General features: G+C 41.4%; 1 pseudogene; it reads right to left on the reverse strand.

Moving 5' to 3' along the window:
• Positions 1-1000: 1000 nt before the first annotated feature.
• LOC136500203 (uncharacterized) lies at positions 1001-2822 on the reverse strand (annotated as a pseudogene).
• Between the last annotated feature and the right edge of the window lie 2213 nt (positions 2823-5035).

Genomic DNA, 5035 nt, shown 5'->3' on the forward strand with positions numbered 1-5035 from the left:
CAAGCATTGCTAGATTTCAATGCGTGCTAACTGTGGCTGCAATGCTTGGAGAGGTAGCTAAGAAGACAGAGTGCACTGAACATAGGTGCTCTCTGCGTTCAGGTAGGAGGATGCATGGTTGATCAAATTGTATTGCAGTTGGACATCAAGGCCATTAGTGTTACTTTCTGGCTCTATATATGGATTAGAGCACACGAGACAGGAGGCGAGGAAGAGAGCCACGAGGGAGAAGGCAGCTGTCCCGTGGGTGACGTTGTTAGGGTTAAGTTAGTGGCTAGAAGGCTCATTGGGCACCATATGCTGCCCAATTTAGTGTGCCTTGTTCTTTTTTTTTCCTAATACTCTGTATTTATCTTCTGTAACTACAATACGTGGCATACAAAGGTTCATCAACCCATGGTTTACTTTTTAGACACCCGTGACCCAGCCGACAAGATTTCTGTGACTATTGTTGCGACAAATAAAAGTCCATATATGTGGTGAAATGCAAATACAAAGCTGAACTGAACATCTTATTTTTCTCATTGGATATGTTCGTTTTTGTAGCCAAAACTTATTAACTTGTTAAGAATTTTACCTAAAAAATTTGTGTTGTACATAACAACACTAGCAATAATTATAACCAATGCCAATAAAAAGATCAGTAAATTTTTGACAAAGTAGGCAATCACCACTGGTAAATACAGAATTTTTAGCAGTTTACCAACCCCAGTAGAGAATGTATGCCGTATGAGTACATATTGCCACATGATACAAATTAAAAGCAAAATCTACAGCTACCCTGCTGATTTGAGACTGTGCTCTGTGTCACTTTACTACTTATAAAACCCAAGCAATTAATTAACTGTGGTGAGCCTTTGTAAAGGAGATTTTTTTTTTGAAAATAGTACAGCAGGGGAAGCCCCCACTGTAAGCTTTTATATTAATAAAATAAAAGAAGCTGTACAAGGCACACAAAGCTATGTAGAGGAGAATTTTGCCATAGGACACTCAAAACATGTCACTCTTGCTGAAAAGAACCCAAAAAACAAATCTTTGCTATTAGACACTAATACAACATTTTGTATATTTGCTGCTACGCAGGATTAATTGTCCTCTAGTAAATGTTAAAAAAATCCATTGAGAACATTAAACCATGTTTATTGTGTTCAGCAGCAAAGATAAGTTTCTTCGGTGTCTTTCAGCAAAAAACGGCAAGCTTTTATTATTTGGTGAAATATGGCAACCCCAGCAGTAAAAGCTAAAGGTGCATAAAATACAACATAATCATTGCACTATAGGTGAGACTTACCCCATAACGAAACTTTTTCTTCACCCTCCATTTGGGCGCCATCTCCTTACATAATATCTTCCCTTTGTTCCTACAGCAGAGAGGATAGGGGAAGGGAGTGAGCTTGCATAGCAACATAAATAAAATGTTCAAGTGAAAGGAACAGTCGCAATTTACTTGAACAAAGATTGAAAACGAAAACCAGGGCACCAACCAGTATGGAGGAGAGCCGCAGGTTATGATATGGCACATGATGCTATAAGGACCTGGAATATCTTTTTCTTCTGCGATTACTCCATCTGTTGCTTGTGATAATGTGCCACTACTGAGGTGGTATTGACTAAGATAAATTTTGGACTCGCGCATGACAATGGTGTCAGGCACAATGGTAGGAAACACCTTAGAGCTGACACAGACTGACCTCCTACCAATGAAGAGTGCATTGCCATCTATGGATGTCAGAGGGACAGTCCTTCCCAGCATAAGATCAGCTAGCCTGTAAACTGAATAGCAAACCGCATGCCATTTTGTGCCAATCACCAAAATCTCTGAGTTGCATTCTACTAGGGCCACGTTTAGATTGCAAATATTTTCAACCCGATGAATAGTAGCACTTTCGTTTTATTTGGTAAATATTGTCCAATCGTGGACCAACTAGGCTCAAAAGATTCATCTCGTGATTTCCAACTAAATTGTGCAATTAGTTATTTTTTTTACCTACATTTAATGCTCCATGCAAACAGCTAAAAATTGATGTGATGGAGAGAGAGTAAAAAACTTGGAATTTGGAGGTGATCTAAACAAGACCTAGATGGTAGTAATACGATAGATAGCTTGTGTCGCTAGTTGGCCATTTAAATTTTGCAACCAGCCAGTGTCCGTACCTTCCTGCTAGGGTGGGTCGATTTGTATGACCTCATGCTCATCTCTAACTGTTTTCAGCTCGCAGCAACACATAAAGCTTTCCTTGGAATGGCAAATTTGAAGAAAGGTTGCTGCGCTCCCAGGTTGTTGTCACCCTCCATTGCTGATCACCAGAGGCCAATGTTTTCTGATCGTCCGATTAATCGTGATTAATCGTTCTTATCGGTACTTAGCACTTGATTAGGCCCTCCGATTCGATCAGAGCGATCAGAAACCTGATCGTCCGATTAATCGTCAATTACTCGCGATTAATCGTCCAATTAGGTCTCTTTGCCGACCAACACTAAATAGACAGATAGGCTACTTTAGTTTACTGGGCTATATTTATTTGGGGCCAGGCCCATTAGGGTTTCTCTTATATACCTCACCCCCACTTTTTCTCTCCTTAGTCCTCAGTACTCCTCACTCCCGCGGTGGTGTGCAACTGAGCTCCATCTCTTCCTTGCTGCGTGCATCTCACTCCCTCCTCCCTCCCTTCCAGTTCCAATCCAAACAGCCCATCTGTGGATCTTCCCTGCTGCTTGTTGCTTCCTCCCTCCCTTCTGCTGCAGGGTCGCCTATTCTCTTCCCCACTTGCAGGCTGCAGGTCCAGGGAGCACGAAGATGAGCTCCTCTGAAGGTGAGTCATTAAATCGGCTTTGTTCTGTCATTTCTGTTATCTCCTTTTCTCTACACTATGCTCAAATCTTAATGTTTTGTTTCTTTGGCTCTTTGCTGAACTGCGTAGATGAAAATCGAAGGCGGCAGCTTGCAATGGAAGTCTAATCCTAAAGGAGGTGCTGGTGCAAGCTCATAAGTTGCATCAGGTGCTGGTTCAGCATCCTCAGCTGCTCCAGATGTTTCAGCCCTTGTAGAAAAGGCTATAGCAGCACTGTCTCCAGAACTTGCTCAGCAGGCTAAAGATCCCAAGAGGAAGGCCTCGATCTCAAGACCCAGGATGGAAGTATGGGTGGTGGCCAGATTCTACGAAGAAGGAATTTATTCAGTGCATTTTCTGTAAGAAGGTAGTGCCTACATAAATCGGTCGATTCAAGATGAGCCTTGCTGGGGGTTATGGGGATGCAATGAAGTGCCCAAAACCACCTCCAATAGTCCAGCGAGAGATGATTGTTTACTTGAAGAAGAATACAAAGACTACAATTGTGGCACTTCCTGGAGATGGTGAACAAGAACAAGAAGCAAATAAAGAGGATGAAGTTACTGAGTTGAACCAGCGAAAGTACCAAGTTCTGGGATAAGACTCAAGCGAAAAGTACCAACCATGCATGAAATTAGGGAACCATTGCTTGAAAGGGCTGTCAATAGGACAACAGAACTAAGAAAAAAGCATGAGGAGAGTTGGAAAGAATATGGCTGCACTCTCATGTCCAATGGTTGGACGGATACAAGCCACCGACATATAATCAATTTTCTTGCCAACAGTCCAGCAGGGACCTTCTTCCTAGGTTCAGTGGATGCTTCAAGTGAGATAGCAAATGCACAAATGCTAGTTGATTTGTTGGAGCAGCAAGTTGACAAGATTGGGAAGGAATATGTGTGCAGGTTGTCACAGACAATGGGGCCAACTTTAAGGCAGCGGGAAGGATTCTAATGGAGAGGATCCCATATTTGTTTTGGACACCTTGTGCTGTCCATTGTCTGAATTTGTTGCTGTAAGACATTGGTGAGATAAAAGAATTCAACACTGCCATCAGTTGGGGCAAGAAAGTGGTGCAGATTTCTATACAAGCATGGGAGGATACTTGATCTAATGAGACAGAAGATAGGTGGAGATCTTGTGAGATCAGTTGTGACTCGATTTGCTACTTCTTACCTAACATTGGCAAGTATGTACAAGCACAAAAATTGGCTTGAGAGCTTTAGTTGTTAGTGAAGAATGGTAGGCTAACACTCTGTCTAACACTAGTGAAGGCAAACAAGTTGAGGATATTGTTCTTTCCATGCCTTTTTGGAATAGAGTGGAGTGTTGCTTGAGAGCTTCATAGCCCCTTCTCGTCGCTCTAAGGATTACAGATGGGGATGAGACACCAGCAGCTCCTGAGATCATGGCAGCCATGGATCATGCAAAGACCACCATCAAAGATTTTTTAAAAGCTAAAACCGACTTGCTTAAAGAAGTAATGAAGCGCTATGATAATAGGTGGGAAAACCAAATGCAGCAGAAGTTGTATGGGACAGCCCTATTCTTGAATCCAAGCAAGTTATTTGCCTTAAGGGAGAAAGACAAGAGAAAAGCTGCAAGGCTAAGGATCATGTTCAATGAAATTTTATACAAAATGGTGGCGGATGACAATGAACAATCCAAGATTTCTCGTCAAGCTGATGATTATGAACAGTCTGAAGGTGAAGGCTTCTCAATGCCATTAGCAATAAGGGACAGAGACAAAAAGAACCCTAGTAAGTTTTGGATATTTTAAAACCTTCAATCCTTCTCAATATTTGTTTTGTTATGACCTGATTATTAGGTAATTGTGTTTCAGTTCGCTGGTGGAATTCTATGGTGGCTACTCATTTGAGCTCCAAAGTCTAGCAAGAAAATTATTAGGTCTTTGCTGCTCTGCATCAGGTTGTGAGCGTAATTGGAGTGTTTTTCCCATGTAAGTACCACTGCTAGTTCGAAGTAAAATCAATTATGTATTTGTGATATTGCTTGTAAACTAATGTGTTGTTCATTATTTTTTATGCAGTTCCACACCACAAAGAGTAACAGATTAGAGCACAAGAGGTTAAATAAATTGGTATATGTCAGTTACAACAAAAAGATGTCAAACATGTTTCAAAAAATCAGAGAACTTGGTTGCAAAGGACAGAAGAGCAACCCCCTCACGCTAGATGAATTTC

The sequence above is a fragment of the Miscanthus floridulus genome, chromosome 13 (genome assembly GCF_019320115.1).
Source record: "Miscanthus floridulus cultivar M001 chromosome 13, ASM1932011v1, whole genome shotgun sequence".
Taxonomy (NCBI): domain Eukaryota; kingdom Viridiplantae; phylum Streptophyta; class Magnoliopsida; order Poales; family Poaceae; genus Miscanthus; species Miscanthus floridulus.